The sequence below is a fragment of the Panthera pardus genome, unplaced genomic scaffold (genome assembly GCF_024362965.1).
Source record: "Panthera pardus isolate Hobbes unplaced genomic scaffold, ASM2436296v1 HiC_scaffold_25, whole genome shotgun sequence".
Lineage (NCBI taxonomy): Eukaryota > Metazoa > Chordata > Mammalia > Carnivora > Felidae > Panthera > Panthera pardus.
Genome location: NW_026526821.1, coordinates 95062494 through 95081865, shown reverse-complemented (window position 1 = coordinate 95081865; position 19372 = coordinate 95062494). Strand labels below are relative to the sequence as shown.

At 38.3% G+C, this 19372-nt stretch overlaps 1 protein-coding gene across 5 annotated transcripts in view; it reads right to left on the bottom strand.

The window, feature by feature from the left end:
* CTNNA2 (catenin alpha 2) overlaps positions 1-19372 on the bottom strand; it is a 1099255-nt gene that overhangs the window by 301183 nt on the left and 778700 nt on the right. The gene's annotated exons all lie outside the window — the stretch shown is intronic.

Below are 19372 nucleotides of genomic sequence, written 5' to 3'. Positions count from 1 at the left end.
TTTAAATGTTTGGTAGGATTTGCCTGTAAAGCCATCTGGCCCTGGAATTCTGTTTGTTGGGAATTTTTTGATTACTGATTCAATATCTTTGCTGGTTACTGGTCTATTCAAGTTTTCTATTTCTTCCTGTTTCACTTTTGGTATATATGTTTCTAGGAATTTATCCATTTCTTCCAGGTTGTCCAATTTGTTGGCATATAATTTTACATAATATTGTCTTATAATTGTATTTCTGTGGTGTTATTATTTTTCCTCTCTCATTTGTAATTTTATTTATTTGGATACTTTCTCTTTTCTTTTTTAATATTAGATAGGTCTGGCTAGAGGTTTATCAATTTTATTAATTTTTTCAAAGAACAAACTCCTGGTTTTATTGACCTGTTCTACTGATTTATGTTTTTGTTTCTGTTTAATTTCTACACCATTTATTTCTGCTCTAAACTTTATTATTTCCTTCCTTCTTCTGGCTTTATGCTTTGTTTGTTCTTTTCCTAGTGACTTTAGGTGTAAGATTAGGTTGTTTATCTGAGATTTTTCTTGCTTTTTAAGCAATAGGCTTATATTGCTATTTATGCCCCTCTTAGGACTGCTTTTCCTGCATCCCACAGGTTTTGAACCATTGCGTTTTTATTTTCATTTGTTTCTGTGTATTTTTATATTTCTTATATTTCCTGGATGACCCACTCATTATTCAGTAGTGTGCTGTTTACTCCCCATGTATTTGTGGTTTTTCCAATTTTTTTCTTATGGTTGACTTCTAGTTTCATAGCATTGTGGTCAGAAAAGGTACATGGTATGATTTCAGTCTTTTTGCATTTGTTGAAGACTGATTTGTGACCTAATATGTGAGCTATTCTGGAAAAAGTCCCATGTGCATTTGCAAACAATGTGTTTTATCATTTCAATAGGTGCAGAAAAAGCATTGGAGAAAGCATAACATCCATTCATGATAAAAACAATCAACAAGGTAGGTTTAGAAGAAACACACCTCAACATAATAAAGGTCATCTACAAAAAAACCTACAGCTAACATCATCCTCAAAGGGGAACAACTGTGATCTTTTCCTCTAGGTTCAGGAATAAGACAGGGATGTCCACTCTCACCACTGTTATTTAACATAGTACTGAAAGTCCTAGCTACAGCAATCAGACAACAAAAAGAAATAAAACTCATCCAAATTTGCAAGGAAGAAGTAAAACTTCCACTATTTGCAGGTGGCATGATACTTTACTCTATATAGAAAACCCAAAAAAACTATACCAAAAAACTGCTAGAACTGATAAACAAATTCAGTAAAGTCAGAGGATATAAAATCAATGTGAAGAAATCTGTTGCCTTTCTACACAACAATGATGAAGCAGCAGAAAGTGAAATTAAGAAAAAAATCCCAATTACAATTCACCAAAATCAATAAGATATCTAGGAATAAACCTAACCAAATAGGTAAAGGACCTGTATTCTGAAAATTATGAAAAAATTGATGAAAGAAATTGAAAATGACATGAAGAAATGGAAAGACATTCCATGCTCATGGATAGGAAGAACAAACATTGTTAAAATGTCTATACTACCCCAAGCAATCTACACATGTAATGTGATCCCTACAAAAACACCAACAGGATTTTTCAGAGAGCTAAAACAAACAATTCTAAAATCTGTATGGAACCAAAAAAGACCATGAATAGCCAAAGCAATCTTGTAAAAGAAAATCAAAGATGGAGGCATCACAATTCTGGACTTCAAGTTATATTACAAAGCCATAGTGATCAAAATTGTATGGTACTGGCATAAAAATAAATACGTAAATCAATAGAACAGAATAGGACACTCAGAAATGAACCCACAACTATATGGTCAATTAATCTTTGACAAAGCAGGAAAAAATATCCAATGGGAAAAAGACAGTCTCTTCAACAAATTGTGTTAGGGAAACTGGACAGCAACATGCAAAAGAATGAAGCTGGACCACTTTCTTACACCATAAACAAAAATAAATTCAAAATCAAAGAACTAAATGTGAGACCTTACACCATAAAAATCCTAGAGGAGAACTTAGGCAGTAACCTCTTTAACATAAGCCTTAGCAATTTCTTGCTAAATATGTCTTCTAAGGCAAAGGGATAAATAAATAAATAGATAGATAAATAAATAAATAAATAAATAACAAACTTTTGAGACTTCATCAAAATAAAAACTTCTGCACAGTGAAGGAAACAATCAACAAAACTAAAAAGCAACCAATGGAATGGGAGAAGGTATTTGCAAATGACTTAGCTGGTAAAGGATTAGCATCTAAAATATATAAAGAACTTATAAAACTACACAGCAAAAATAAATAATCCAATTACAAAATGGGCAGAAAACATGAATAGACATTTTTCCAAAGAAGACATACAGAAGTCCAACAGACACATGAAAAGATGCTCAACATCACTCATCATCAGGGAAATACAAATCAAAACATTTCACCTCACACCTGTCAAAATGGCTCAAATCAATGACACAAAAAATGACAGGTGTTGAGGAGATTGTGGAGAAAGGGGAACTCTCTTGCACTGTTGGTTAAATGCAAACTGGTGCAGTCACTGTATAAAACAGTATGGTGTTTCCTCAAAAAGTTAAGAATAGAACTACCCTATGATCCAGCAATTACACTACTAGGTATTTACCCAAAGAATACAAAAATACTAATTCAAAGGAATATATGAACCCCTATGCTTATAGCAACATTATCTGCAACAACCAAATTATGGAAACAATCCAAGTGTCCACTGATGGATGAATAAAGAAGATGTAAGATTATATATATATATATATATATATATATATATATATATATATATATAGTGGTATATTACTCAGATTACTCAGCCATAAAAACGAAAGAAGTCTTGCCATTTGTAATGACATGGATGGAGCTAGAGAGTATGACGTTAAGCAAAATAAGTCAGAAAAAGGCAAATATCATATGATTTAACTCATATGTGGAATTTGAGAAACAAATGAACAAAGAAAAAAAGAGCATGAGAAAGGCAAAACAAGAAAGAGATTCTTTTTTTTTTTTTTTCCTTTGAGAAAGAGAGAGTGAGTGAGCACTTGTGTGGGGAACAGGCAGAGAGAAAAATCACAAGAAGGCTCCATACCCAACTTGGAGCCTGATACAAGGCTCTATCTCACAGTCATGAGATCATGACCTTAACTGAAATCAAGAGCTGGATGCTTAATCGACTGAACTACCCAGGCACCTCTACAGATTCTTAACTATAGAGAACAAACTGATAGTTACCGGAGGGGAAGTGGGTAGGAGGATGGATTAAATAGGTGGTGGGGATTAAGGAGTGCACTTGTGATGAGCACTGGGCATTATATGGAAGGACTGAATTACTATATTTTACACCCAAAACTAATATTACACTGTATATTAACTAATTGGAATTTAAGCTTTAAAAAATGTTATGTTATTTGTCGTTTTGATAAATTGTGTGTTAATAGCTGTTTAATTTTTTCCTGTTTATTTATATTTGAGAGAGAGAGTGAGATAGAGAAAGAACACAAGTAGGGGAGTGGCAGAGCAAGAGGGAGAGAGAGAATCCAAAGTAGGCTCCAGGCTCTGAGCTGTCAGCACAGAACCCAAAGTGGGGCTCAAACTCCTGAGCCATGAGATCATGACCTGGGCTGAAGTTGGACGTCTAACCCACTGAGCCACCCAGCTGCCCCGTGTTAATAACTGTTTTAATAGCTCAATCTGGGGTACATATTTTAGAAAAAAATTAGTATGAGTTTAAATACTTTGTGCTACTATCTTTTGCAATAGCTTCAAAAACATCAAATGTCTAAGAATAAATTTAATGAAAGATATTTAAGACCACTACATTAATAACTACAAAACTTGGAGACACAAATGAGTTCATAGATAAGAAGATTCAATCTCGTGAAGATGTCTGTTCTCCCCATATTTATCTAAATATGGGAGGCAACCCCAATCAAATCACAGCAGGTAGTGTTTTTTTTCTAGAATTTGATCATCTTATTCTAAACTTACATGCCAATACAAAGAAGTAGAAGAGCCAAGATTATCTTAAAGAATTAAGTTTACTCTATCAGATTTAAAACTTACTGTAAAGCTATACTAATTAAGCTAGTGTGATATTGGCATAAATATAAACAAAAAGGTCAATAAAAGCAAATAGAGTGTAGAAATCGACCTACACATATATGGTCACTTTATTTTTAATATTGACATCAAAGCAAATTTATACATGAAGAGAAGATCTTTTCAATAAGTGGCCCTAGAATGACTAATGGGTTGAATAAAATCAGTAAAAAATTGTCATGCCTAAATATATGAATGAATTTGGTATGAATTTCTATGCTAGGAGAGAGTAGGAATACCAATCCAAAGAGGAAAAGAAATGATACAACATGTGAAAATGTAATAAGATAACCTATTCATATATTTTAATGGATGATAGTATCATTTCTGTTCCATTATTTATATTTTCAAAAATGATGTAAGAGTTTTATTTTAAAATGTCAACATACATAAAATACTAGAAGCTGTATCCTTTTCAAATGATTAGACTTAGGATGAAAACAATTTAGATATCTACTTAAATATGTACAGGGAAACACACACTTTTCCAAAAATTCTTTAAGGGATCACAAACTAAAAACTATTTTGAATATCTAATATGTGCCAGATACAGTATAAGGCTGACATAATAGTTAATGATAATAGCAAGCAATAGTTAATGTTTTTGTTTTGTTTTGTAGGCTCCACGCCCAGTGTGGAGTCCAACACAGGGCCTGAATTCATGACCCCTAAGACCAAGACCTGAGCTGAGAACAAGAGTCAGATGTTTAATCAACTGAGCCTCCCAGGCATCCCAGGAAACAGGTAATGTTTATTGAATGCTTGCTGTGTTCCAGGCACCATACTACATACTTTGTAAGCATTAACTGAATTCCTTCTCATCTCACTTCTATGAAATAGGTGCTGATAGTGTCCACATTTCATGGATGATAAAAGTAGGACATGGATAAGTTTAAGGATGTTGCCTCAGTTCACGTAGCTGAGGAATGACTAAGAAGGACAGTTTCTGCCCTCAAAGAGCCTATGTTCATGAAGACTAGGGATTAGGCAGCCTTATTTATCAGTGGGTATCATGTGCAAAGGTAAGTTTCACTTCTGCCCTCTCATGTCCTAAAAGTACCCTGTATTATACCAAGTTGATAAGAAAATCAACTTTAGAGATTGCACCTCCTAGCAGAGCCCTGGGTCAGGCAGTAGCCATCAACAATCTGTGAAGGTGTTTAATGCCATTACCCATATGAAACTAATAGTTTAAGAACTGGTCCAAGGCTTGGAGCCAGGAATCCCTGAACCCTGCCTTTTGTTCTCACTGCTTGAGTGCAAAATGGGTAGATTTGACTAGAAGAATCATACTGGTCCTTCTGTCTTCAATATGTAAGTGTCAAGAAATAAAGCCCTGACGACCCCCCCCCCCCAACCTTTCCACTATATTCTGCCACAATATCTTCTGGTTCCACTTGGAATCAGGGAGGAAGAGGCATTGGTTCTATTCATCTGTCAGTTCAGTCCTATTTATGCCTCTATAAAATGACATGCCAACACAGTCCTGTCCAAACAGTTTGTCCAGCTCTACGATAGGTATTATGAAACATAAAGATAGAAGTAGAACTTCTTGCCCTCTGAGGACTCACAAAGAGAGGGGTCAACATGAAGATAAATACCAATTACAGACTGTGATATTGTTGAAACCTATCTACAGAATATCATGCTATCTTGCATTCCTTTCCTTCCCCCTACTCTTTCCTTTTCCTTCCCCTTACACTTTTCCTTGTTCCTTGTCAAAAATGAGCTACTCCAAATGCCCCCTGCCCTTGTAAAGCAATGGTAAGGTGAACCTTCTGTGATCTGTGGAGATAAATGCATGCCATGGATTAAATTAATGAAAACCACTGTGCTTTAAGATAGCCCTTAAATGACCTTCAGTTTGTTCCAATTTGTACTCCCCAAGGGGGTCACACAAGTTCTGATTTGTGCTTGGTTATGGGTTGATTATGGGTGGTCAGCCTGTCTGAAGTTAATGCTCCTAGCTAACCTTCATCACTCCCACCTTCCTGTGATCTCAACTCATTCCATAAATATTAAATACCTTTTGTGACTTCTTGCTATGCCTCTAGCTTTTTGAAGAGATCCAAAGGACTTGTCTGGTTTATTGAATACTTCATACACAAAAGTACTTTGATACAGCTTTACAGAAGTACATGACCTCTAAGTGTTCTCAACCTAGTTGAGAAGACAAGAAAAATGCACAGAGAGAGATTTTCTAAACACAGGTTACTGATAAGTGCTGACAAGTGATGCTGACAGACATGCTTTGGGATTCCCTGGAAGGTAAAATCAATGGTGAGTGCAGTGGTCCAAGAAGGCTTCATTGAAGATGTGGATTCTAGGCATATATTAATAACGTTTCTATTCTCCCACTCTGTTCTCATCCTTTTCCCCCATGACAGTCTGCTTTCTGTTCTCTCCCATTCTCTGGACTCAAACTTTAATGCATTCTTCTTTCTGTACTATTCACTGTTGCATCTCTATCACTAAGATAATTCCTGACCCATCATGGGAGTACAAGAAATATTTATTGAATGACAATAGCTCAGGATGTCTGAACTAGAAGAAATCTTGGAGACCATTCCTTTTATGAATGAGGTGCACAGAGACTAAGAAATTGGCCCAGAACCATACCACTTACAAACTGACATGTGGAGTCAGCAGGCTGGACGCCCTGTTCATCTGACTATGGGTGTAGTGATGTCTTCACCAAGTCCTGCTGCCTCCTGTTTATATTCAAACCCAATAGAGATTTCCCTTTCTATGTAAAAGTCACCTTTGCACCAATGTGGGACTAAATCCACTTACCTGGATTTTAGCTTCTGCAGTGAGCCAAGACTCCTTTTATCACTATCCAGTGGCCAAAGCTATTTTGGAGAAGAAAATCAGGCCCAGCAGGCATGTTCCCTATCTTATTGCTCTGCAGGCTGCTTTGCAGAAAGAAAGGCAGCAAAGAGAAACAAAAGCCAAAAAGGGCCAAACTATTACATAATTGACATAAGAGAGTTAGTAAGGATAAAGAGGGCTCCAGTGGAGGACAGTGATTATTTTGAAGAGTGAAATGGATGGACTAAGAAGTGAAATCTTTTGGAGGGAAAAAAAAAAAGGCAAACAATGTGACTGTACTATTTACCCAGTGTTAGAGACCATGGAAGGCAAATATTCACTTTTCATACATGTCACTTTTTTAAACCTGGGGACAGGACCAATTGTTCTGCCTAATTAGAAATGTCAGTTTAATGTTCATTGAAAACTAGACTTCTTAAAAAATCATAGAAGAGTTCGAAAAGAAAGAGAAATATGTCCAATGTGAAAAAAATTAAAAATAAGCCCATCATCATATGTAAAGGAGGATCTTTGCTGATGATAACAACTTAGGATATTAAGTTGCTAAAACTCAAATGACAATAAGTGACCTGCCTGAAGCATGGCCATTGCTAGGATATCAATCAGGACTATATACGGTGGCACATAGTGGAAATCCACCAATCACTGGCTTAAAGGGTATGAGGTTTATTCTTCTCACAGAGCAAGAAGTTGCTGAGGAGACCATACAGGGCTAGTTCACAAGCTCACAGAAGTCAGAGTTTCTATATTCCTCAGAATGCAGTTCCAGTTCTCATCATCACAAGGGAGCTGCTGAACTTCCAGATGCTGTGTCCCATTTCCATGCAAGAAGGGACAGGAAAAGAGCAAGAAGAACATAATGGCCTTTAAATTAGAAAAGCAGTATTTCTGGGTGCCTGGGTGGCTCAGTCAATTAAGCTTCCGACTCTTGGTTTCACCCCAGGTCATGATGTAACAACTACGTGAGTTCAAGCCCCGTGTCGGGCTCTGTGCTGATAGTGTGGAACCTGCTTGAGATTCTCTCTCTACCTCTCCCTCTCTCTCTCTGCCCCTCCCCCACTCACACTGTCTCTTTCTGTCTCAATATAAGTAAACTTAAAACAAAAGAGAAGAGAAAAGAAAAGAAAAGAAAAGAAAAGAAAAGAAAAGAAAAGAAAAGAAAAGGAGTATCTCTTCCAGAAGGCTTCTGCTTACATTTCATTGGCCAGAACAATATCATGGGGCCATTCCTAGCAGCAAGGAAATTTAGAAATTTAAATTCTTTTGAGCCAAGCACACTGACAATCTGGGTAGTGCTATCAGTAAAGACAAAAGAGAATGAAGTTGTGATAGGCATATAAGAGTGTCTGCTACAATTATGAAGGGTCATTGTGAAATGTAAAAACCAGAATGTCCTAAACCAAATAGCACATGTCTTTCTTCACATCTTTAAATGAGCCCTTACCCTGTCCTGTCCACATCCATGCCCTGGACATTTGATGAAAGACAAATAAACAACACCAACCTTCCCACCAAATGTACTCTTTGCATAGTGAGGAAAATTAGGACTACCACCAACAGGCAAGACTTGCTGCTGGGTATAGGTAATATCGAGAGTGGTCAGTGAATCAATATACAGAGAGCTTCAGGCTAATAGAGTTGGAAAGGTTTCATGTTGAAAGAGACATCTGAGCCTCTCTGTCCACCTTCCCATTGGGAACAGCAATCCCAGACTCCCACCCCTGGCAGCTCATCCTCATGCAGAGAGCTGGGTTCTCCTGTGAGGAACAAGGGCTGTCCAGACCCTCACTGCCATCATCAGAACAGCAGTATCTACTCTTGACTTTGAGAAACACTGATCTAGACATTACCATTTCCAGAGAACAGCTGTGTTCATTAGAAAAGATCGCCCACTTGTTGCCTTAGAAATATATTTCCCTATACTTCCACCCATGCCCAATGTATGAGTTCAAATATGGGAACTACAGAAATTCTATCCCTAAGATTTCTCTTCTAAAGTTTCCCCTAAATACTCTCTATTGCATTTACTCTCACAGCCCTCACACCCTGGTGATTCTGTTTGTGCTTTGCTATACCTTTGCCCTCTTAAAAGTCTATCCCCAGAAGGGGAATCTGGGTGTCTCAGTCGGTTAAGCATCCGACTCTTGGTTTCGACTCAGGTTGTAATCTCGTGGTTCCTGGGATAGAGCCCCGCATAGAGCTCTGGGCTGACAGCACGAAGCCTGCTTGGTATTCTCTCTCTGACCCTCCCCTGCTTGTGCACTCTCTCTCTCAGTCTCACAAAATAAATAAACATTAAAACAAATTTAAAAATTTGTCCCCAGAAACCCACACAGCACCACAGATGCATCTGTTTACAATGGTGGACAAGGGAGTCATGTGACTCACTGCCTTTTCTAGTTCTGCACCCACTGGATGAGTGCTTTAGTCATAATGACACTAGCTGAAAAGGCTTTTCAAATCAAGCACCATGATTATATAATCTCCTCTCCTCTCCTTTCCTCTGTAATTTCCCTCTAATACTAACCCACCCTTCCCTCCTGCATCCTCCATATAATTCTATCCCCTATATCCTCCAGTCATGCCATCTTCACTTGTTTCTTTCAATTAAGTTTTCTGGTATAAATACTTCTGAAGCCAGGTTGCCACAACTGAAGAAGTGCAAAAGACTCCTCTGTCGAAGGTTAAGAAAAGGAAATTCCAGTCGTGGCTCAGGTGTGGTTACCTGCTCCAACCAAACTCTCAATGGCTGCTCTTTGCAACAGAAATCTTTTCTCTCATTTGTCTCCATTTACCCTGCTAACCAGGTCCCTCCTATCTTGGTATTAAGACAGCTTCTGGAGCACAGGGAGTGAACACTGTGTCCGTCAGTGAACACTTCATGTGGAATGAGATCCTTTCAAGTTTAAGCAATTTCCTAAATTAGGATCTTTGGGAAACTGTATTAATACAAGCCACTCAGGTATTATTTAGTACCTTGCTGCTCCAGGACACTAAATAACATCACATTTTCAAAGCATAATGCCATTAGAGTTTATAAAGCACTTTCATTGAGGTTATCTCATTTGATCTTGGCAACAGCTCAGTGCACTAGGTAGAACTGGTGCATAATTACTGTTTTGTAATGATATGGATGCCCCTCTTCTGAGGTCACCTGGTAACTATGTTAGAGACAGAGGTAGGCCTGGAAAATCTGTCACCTAACTTATTTATTCAGAATTTTTCCCACAGTGACATGAAAAAAACAAAAAGCTTGAATTAGGGGACCTGTGTTTTTTTATTGTATTGTAGATTTTAATTTAAATCTATTTAGTGCAACTGAGCATATATGGCCAGGCTATACTAGAAAGAAGAGAAGAGTTAACAAGATTCTAACCAGAGTGGTATGTCAAATATTTGAAAAAGGGAGACAGTGGTACTTTATGGTAAATTACCCCATAATTCCATTAAGATAGAAAATAGGGGGTGCCTGCGTGGCTCAGTCGATTGAGCGTTCGACTTCAGCTCAGGTCATGATCTCACAGTTTGTGACTTCCAGCCCCACATCGGGTTTGCTACTGTCACCCTGTCAGCACAGAGACTGCTTCAGGTCCTCTGTTCCCCTCTCTTTGCTCCTTCCCCATTTGTGCTCTCACCAAAATAAATAAATACTAAAAAAAAAAAAAAAAAAAAAAAAAAAAAATTAAAAAAAACAACAACAACAGTAATAGCTGTTGGGGTGTTCAATTTAGTCTTACAGTGCCATGACTAAACTTTGTCCCTTACTGCCTAAAAATTAAATCACTTCCCCCAACTGCTTATTTTGCTGTTCATCAGAGGCTTCAGAATCCTAATGGAGAAAGAGGGAAATGCTACTGATTGAAGAAAAATATAATTCTGAAGATAATTCTGGCTATGATAAAGATACTTTAACCTGAGCATTTTGGTGGAACAAGATTAACTAGATTCTTTTGGGAAAGACATAATCATATTTAAGCCTCTTGAATACTCAGTAGATTTTATCTTCTGAAGCATTGATACAGGTACTGTCCTAATAGAACTAATGAAATTACTTTTCTAAAGGAAACACATTTGTTGAAATCTAAAATAAAAAAACAAAACAAAACAAAACAGAAACAAAAACAAAAAAATGTCAGCTCTCCATCTGATATCATTTGTGGGGAATTACAGTGGGGTAACATATACAGTCAGGAAAAAGTTAAAAATATCTCAGTTGCCTGGTATTCTATACAACAGATCAACTGAAGATACATTTGTCTCATAATAAACTCAAAACAGCTTAATTAGATGAAGCACAGAGTTCTCCTGAGATTCTTTATAGCACTTACTATCATTTCAAGAAATGGCATATTTCCATAACCTATTAAATAATAAATCATGCCAGCATCCACTAAACATGCAAAGTTATGAACTAAGAGTATCTTTGGGGGGCCAAGCAAACATCCCTTTACAATTGTTATAAGAAAAGCATCTACTGAAAGATCCCAGTGAAGGAATATTTACTGTTGAGGAGTGGCCTGTTAAAACATTTATGACAAGCACAATCAGCATTTAATTCAAGTTTACAAAGCCTAGGAATCACCCAACATCAAACCCAGTTTGAATCAACTGCTACTGGTTGGCATTCCAATGACCAAGTAGAGTTCAGTTTACAATAAGATGTAAACCCCCACCAGTAGAAATTATTTGAGTACTTACAGATTACTGATAGGGAAGACCTCTAGCTAAGACATCTTCAGTAGTCACTACATTTCACTAGCCTAGAGCACATAAAATGGCTCATTCATTCAGCTATCTAGGTAGGTTCAAGACATTGATTCACCGGCAACAGTTTATTGTTGTTGTTATCAGCCTACAAATTTTCAACTTAGCTCAGCCTTAACTTATAAATAACTTTAAAGGGTCAGGACTCTGAGGACCAACTTATGTCTTGAAAGCTGCATCCCTACATAGTAAAAATTTTCAAATACAGCCCTTGATCCCAAAACTCTCCCCTGTAACTAGGCTCACTCAACATGCATCAGGGTTCCAACTGAGGGTAATAAGGAAGGCAGACAGGAGATAAAAAGATGAAGAGCCTTCATTGAGGGCTGTCCCCTACAACCCTGCAAATATTGAAAAGGTAAGGAGGGAAAGACCAGAAGATGTCCACTTTTCTCAAATATAAACTAGGATGTTAAATGTGCTGAATGTTGATTAGATGATCAACGAAGTAAGTGCCTAATAAATGGTAGGTACTCAATTAATATTAACATCAAGGTGAGAAAAAACGAGAATAACAGAGAAAAGAAAAAGAGTAGGCTAGAGAACTGAGTTTGGCTAGAGCATCATGCCTGTTTTGAAGAAGGGAAATGAAAGTAAACTCTTACACCAAGACCTTAGTTATTTCCAAAGTAATACAGCAACTCTCAAATGTGAAATTAATGCCCCTCTGCTTACCCCCATGCATGTTAAAGCAAATTAAATTTCATGCCAAATCACCCAGGCAGTCAGTAAGCAGCACAATTTCAATCTCTAGGATTTAAGCTGATTGCTCTAAAAATATAATGCACCAATTGGGCAGCATTGAAGTCAAACATGGCCCTCTTTAATCATTTCTCTTGACAAGTTGTTTTCCCAGGAATGTGGCCACTGTGAACCGTAGATTAACTCATCTCATGGAAGTGAGGGGGTTTATTTCCACTTGCAACCCAGACATAGCAAGGAATCAAGGGCTGACCTGGTATGGACATGGATGTCTTCCCCTGGCTAGAGGCAAGTATCACATTTAGGCTGTACTCACCTGACAACAAAATGTTTCTTAGTTCAAAGAGCCAATCTCATCTATAAGGAGAAAGAAAACAATTTGGCCCCATTTTCATCATATTTAACCATATTTGCAGCTAGAGTGTGTGTATATTTCATTTTTAATCTGAATCCTACTTGCTATAGTTAGAACTGATTTCTCTTTATTCTTTTCTCAATGGCTGTATGAGTCCTAACAAAATGCACATCAGTAACTGCTGGAGTTCATCACAAGGAAGGCTAATGACCAGACTCATTTGTTTCTTCAGGTTAGGCCTCAGGTCATCTATAGTAGGAGTTTCAATCCTGCATTATGCCTTATTTGGAGATGTTTCCAGAAGCAGTGCCACTGGAGAGTTCTTACTGAACTTAAGCCCCTGTTTTGATATGCAAAGCATTACATTCCAACATCTACAAGAACTTTGTCGTGCTGGGGCTGACACTGATGTTCAGAGGGCCTCAAATTCCAACATGCGTAAATGTAGTCATTGAGGTGATGCACTGGTTGCTGGTGCCCTGGGGATGGGGTAGGCAGTTCTCTTCCATAGCATCAAGACAATGCCAGTGTTCAAATTGGTTTCAAGTGCTTTAACACATTCACTCACTTAATTGTCATTAAAACTGTAAGGCATTGGGGTGCCTGAGTGGCTCAATTGGTTAAGCCTCCAACTCTTGATTTCAGCTCAGGTCATGACCTCACAGTTCATAGGATCGAGCCCCACATTGGGCTCTGTGCTGATGGCATGGAGCCTGCTTGGGATTTCTTGAAGCAACAGCTCGACACTTGATCTTCAAAACTGACATGTTTATATATATGTATGTATGTGCAATTGCTTCATAGTAACTGTAAGAAATATGAATTATAAGGGATTTCTATCTAAATACTAGTACAGTTTTAAAAAAAACCTAATGAATAATAATGCTACAATATAATAAGCTTCCCCATTTCCTTGGAAATCTATGTGAATGCGCTTGGTTGCCAAATGACTCAGATATCACCGCTGGCATTTTGTGGATAGGTCCGAAGATTCTAAATTTCCCTGAAAGCCTCAGTGGTCCCTCACACTGACAATTTATCCACTCAAAATGCCAAAAGCACATTTCACTTGCAAAGCACTGCTAGTTCAAAGAGTACCCTCCTCTTACTCCACAGTTATATCTATATCCAAATGATGCTTCTATGGAACTGAAGATTCATTCTATGGTATTTTAAACACCCTCCTAGAATTAATTGTTGTTAATTAAGTATCTTAGCAGATCTTTTATAAATATAGACTATATGAAAATAAACTTCAATTTAGCCCCTGGTCTACTCATCACAGTTTTAAATATATAACATTGAAAGAAAAGTTCTTAATCAAAAAAGATAATGTCACAAAGAGGGACAATTCAAAGGGAGGAAAAATGGGAGAAGAAAAATGAACAGGGGAAAGTATGGTATCTATGAATTAATCAAGATGAACAATGAAGATAAAGTATAAGGCAATGTACCCTAGAGAAATAAAGGAATACGGGGGGGGGGGGGGGGTACATGGGGAGCCAGAGGAAGTGGGGAGGTGGGGAGTTCCCTGCTTCTGTAGATTTTAGGTAACCATACTGAATGAGAGAGATGGTGATTAAAACATGGGGCAAGGGGCGCCTGGGTGGCGCAGTCGGTTAAGCGTCCGACTTCAGCCAGGTCACGATCTCGCGGTCTGTGAGTTCGAGCCCCGCGTCAGGCTCTGGGCTGATGGCTCAGAGCCTGGAGCCTGTTTCTGATTCTGTGTCTCCCTCTCTCTCTGCCCCTCCCCCGTTCATGCTCTGTCTCTCTCTGTCCCAAAAATAAATAAAAAACGTTGAAAAAAAAAAAATTAAAAAAAAAAAAAAAAAAAAAAAACATGGGGCAAGAACTCACCTATCAGGATCTCCTTTCTTTTTCAGGATTTCTGTACAATGTTTAGAATCCTATATGATGCCAGAAGATACCCTTCCCCTATAAAGGAATGAACCAACAAATCCACAAAGCTGGCTCTTACTAACAATCTCTCAGTGTGATGCTGTGGAAGCATATGAAACCATTGACAGCAGAAATGTTTTGAAGCCAAGGTCCTTCTCAGATATACACAAATTCCAACTCTCAAAATAATTCAAAAGAATAAGAAAAACAACCAGATGAAAGAATTTGCTTTTTCAAGCAGAGCAATTCCAGTCTTCATCAGGCAATAAGAACAAGCAGAGACCACAGATGGCATGTTCTGGAAGCTATCATTTAACAAAGTTGAAGCTATCCCAATTGATCCAAGTGCCTTTTACGGTTGGCTATGGAGTGGACACCAAAAATCACAGCAAGTTAATCCATTTGTCCTTTACATTGTGCCATCTGCTGCTGTATGTAATCTGAAAGAATTTTAGGATTTTCGATAGTGGCCCTTTTCCTTTTCTTTTCTTGGAGCTTGTCTTTCCTCTGTCCCTTCCCTCCATCTGACCAGAGCAACAGCTTTTGGTGAAGCATCTGCCTCTTGGAAATTCTTCCAAGCTACTCTACCTAACAAGCATCTCAAAACACTGTGCTCCTCAAACCATCCTCTAACCATCCTCTAACTCATTTGCTTGCTTATTATTATTTTATATCAGCATCACTGGACATACAGTATCTTTACTCAGTGATGGTTAGTGGAATGGCTTACGTGAAATTTTCAAAAGTGACATACAAAAACAAAATAAATCATAACTGTTATTTTTTTTAAGTTTCTATTAATCATACACAGCTCAGTTTCTTGGGAAACAACATGAGGGAGTGGAAAAGTGTGGGCTTTAAGAATCAGATAAACCCTATTCAAGTGCCAGATTCAATCCTTGGCGTTTTCAGTGGCCAGCTGTGCAACTTGGGCAGTTGCTTACCCTTTTGAAATCTTAGCTCTTGCTGCTTTGAGAGCGATAGGAACAAGTACTGCATAGCATTGGTGGGAGCTTAGATGACAATCTTTTACACTATACCCTTTCACTCTAAAAGCGTATCAGAATATGAGATTCAGATTAAACAAATCATTCGACTATTTTAGAATGCCCATATGAAGCAAAAGTAATCTGCCCATTTTTAAATAGGTAGATAAAATGGTTAAAGTGGCAAACTAAAGAGATCATAGCTTCTCTTTGTTGATTCAGAGGGCAGCTAATAAAATACCAAATAAGTAGATAAAACTCAAAGGGAAACTTATGGCTGATAGAACACCAGGTAACTAACTGAAAGTCTGTTGTAAATATCACCAATTCTGAGATGTGTTCTATTTCTATTCTAAATCAGGGGCTCTCACACTGCTACCTATGACAATCACCTGGAGATCTCTGAAATCCCACCACAGCCAACTTGAACCCTGTATCAGTAAAATCAGACTCTCTGACAGTAGGACCCAGGTGATTCCAAAGCACAGCCATGTTTGGAAACCAGAGCTTCAACCATACCTTCTGAAAACAAGTCAATGTGCAAATGAATTACGTTATTAAAATGTAGTTCTTATACAAATGTAGTTCATTAGGTGTGGGTCAGGACTCTAGAATCTACCTCCCAAAAAGCTGTTAGGGAATGCTGATGCTACTACTCTAAGACCCCACCATGAGTAGCAAGCTCTAAATTGAGACAATGGTTACTGCTCAGCATTCACATGGATTGTCCAGACACAGTTTGTTTATTTCCGTTATGCAGTATGAGCCCAAAGAACATATACCTCTCTTACAATTAGCCCTCGCATCCCCCCAAAAAATTTACCATGAAAAATTACCAAGAATGTGAGGCACATGATGAATTTCAAAGTCAAATGTAAGTGAATTAGGTTGGAGTATTCCTGTGACTGCTCCTCTCCTGTGGTGCTGACATTTGCAAGTACATACATGGAACTCAGACACTCTCTTTGCCAGGGCAAAGTTTTTGCCAAGCAAGTCTTCTTAGATATCTGCACAGGTCTCTCAGGGCTTTAGCTGGATTTCCAGATAAATGGCACTGATGAGGGCTCAGAGAAATAAAAACCATAGAAGTTTATTTTATAGTGCAACGTGGGGAAAGTGACCAGGTATTTAAGTGAAAGAACTAATACAACTTAGACTCAACTCATCCCTATGTCCTGCATCTCTGAAGTGAACAACATTTATGATTTTAAGGCCATTTCCAATAGAAGGTGCCAGCACAGTAGAGGGCAGAGTGCTGAATCAGCCACTGCAATGCTCACTGATTGCTTTATAGCACAAGGCTTGGTTTATCTCTAGCAGGAAATATGAGTCCACTGATAGCAGACTATTTACTATATCAGCTTCTCCGCAGCCTTTAATCAAGCTGGGATCCCAGCATGTAAGTCCAGATCTTCAAATCTTTCTAGCGGAAACATGGTCACTCATAAATCCTTAATTCATAGAGGCTGTTTTCCTTGGGAAGTGCTGAGGGCAAGATTCTGCTCTCACAGAACTTCTTGGCAACAAATGCACCATTTGCTGTTTAATCCATGAGGGCACCTACTTGAGTATGAATGCAGAGCTTCAAATGGGAAAGGCAGGAATTAAAATTATTTCACTCCTGGCCCCTTTACACAAGCCTCCTCCTAATTATGATCTTGCAGCCATTTCTTCCCTAAGCTTTATGAAAGTTAGAGAAATGGGAAGACAGGAGAGAAAGGAAAATGAAAACCTGGAAGTCGGGGGTAGGGGGTCAAGTATAAGTAGAAAGCTACAAAAGCTTCTCAAAAAATGACATTCACCTTTCTAAAACTATACTGACAATATTAAGGCCCCAACAGCAAAACGTACAAAGAAAACTCATGTAGTAGGAATAGCAGTCATCAGACAACAGTAGAGTTGGTTTTACATTTTACTCCTTCTTCTGGGCCAGAGATGATTAGCCAGGAGTTCTTGGGCAGGTAAAGGGTCCCTGGATGGATTTCAGGGGATATATCAACTCAGAATTCAGCTACCAAATTATGTATTTGTTGCATTCTTTTTCTGGGAAAAGTTTCCATAGGTTTCATCAAATCTTAAAATAGTTCACAGATGTATGAACTAGAAAAGGTTAAAAACTATTCTTTCATTCATTAATCCAAAAAGTTTCTACTTACTCCCTCGTCTATGTCACTCACTGTTCCAGGCACTGAGAATATAGCAGTGAACAAAACAAATATCCATATCTCCTAGAAGCTTGCATTCTTCTGGGAGGGTATGAACAATTAATTAAATAAGTAAAAGAGATAGCATATTTGATGGCAATGAGCGCTACAGAGAAAAATAAAGCAGAAAAGAGGAACAGTGAAAGCCAGTGTTTGGGAGTTGTAATTTAAAATCATATGGGCAGGGTAGGTCGCACCTACTTAGGTGGCATTTGAGCAAGGATGGAAGGGAACAAAGACAAGCCATATATGGGGTAAGAGCTTTCCAGACAGAGGTAACTGCTGAAATAAAAGGCCCTGAGGCAGGAGCATACCTGATAAATTCTAAGAATAGCAAGGAGGTCAGGGTGTCTGGACATGAGTGAAGAAGACAGCAGAAAAGAACAGGAGAGAGATCAGGGGAAGGGGGCCACAGTGTGTGGCAGCTATACACCATTGTAATGATTTTGGCTTTTACTATGGATAAGATAGAAAATCACTGAAGGGTTCTGAGAAGAGAGTGATTCACTCTGACTTATACTCTTTAAGGATCACCATGGCTACTCTGTTGAGATTAATTCTGGAGAAAGGATAGCAAATACAGAAGCAGGGAGAGCCATTTGGAGGTTTAGATGAGAAATGATGGAAACAATAGTAGTGGGACATGGTGGGAAGCAGTTAATTCCTCCATACGTTTTCAGTGTAGTGTCAACAGGATTGGCTAATGGATCACATATGGAATGTCACAGGAAGCAAAAGCTCCAAGATTTTTGAAATAAAGCACCAATAGGGATGGAGTTCTCTTTGACGGATGTGGACACACTAGGAAGGAAGGGCTGACTGATATTTCCATTTTGGATATGTTAAGTTTGAGATACCAATGAAATATCCAAGTGTTGATGTCCAGTGGGCAGGTGGACATAGAAATATGGAGTTCAAGGGGAAGGTCTGGACTGAGGATATAAATTTTGGAGTCTAAAGCATACAGGTAATATTTTTTGCATGACTCTAGATAATATCACTCAGGGAATGGGTGTAGACACAAGTCAAGTTCAAAGACTGAGGCCTGGAGCACTTTAAAGTTGAGACATCAGGGAGATGAATAGAACCCTACACAGATTGGAGGGGTGATCAGCGAAGAAAGAGAAAACCAGAAGCTTGTGGAGTTCTGGAAGCCAAGAAAAGAAAGGGTTTCAAGGAAGGGAAAGTGACCACATGTGCCTAAGCTCTACCTAGTAACAGGTGAACTGGCAGGGGTCTATTGGATTTGGGAATGCAGCAGTTGTTGGTGTCCTTGAAAAAAGCAGGTTGAGGTATAAGCCTGAGCGGAGAGGCTTCAAGAAAGAATGGGGGAGGGTAAAAAATCAAATAAATAAAAAATAAAACGGAAAGATATTTCTCCTTTAGGGAATTTTGCTAGCCAAGGGGCAGAGAAATAGGAGAATAGCTAGAGGAAAACTGAGGTCAAGTTATATATACATATTCTATATGTTTGTA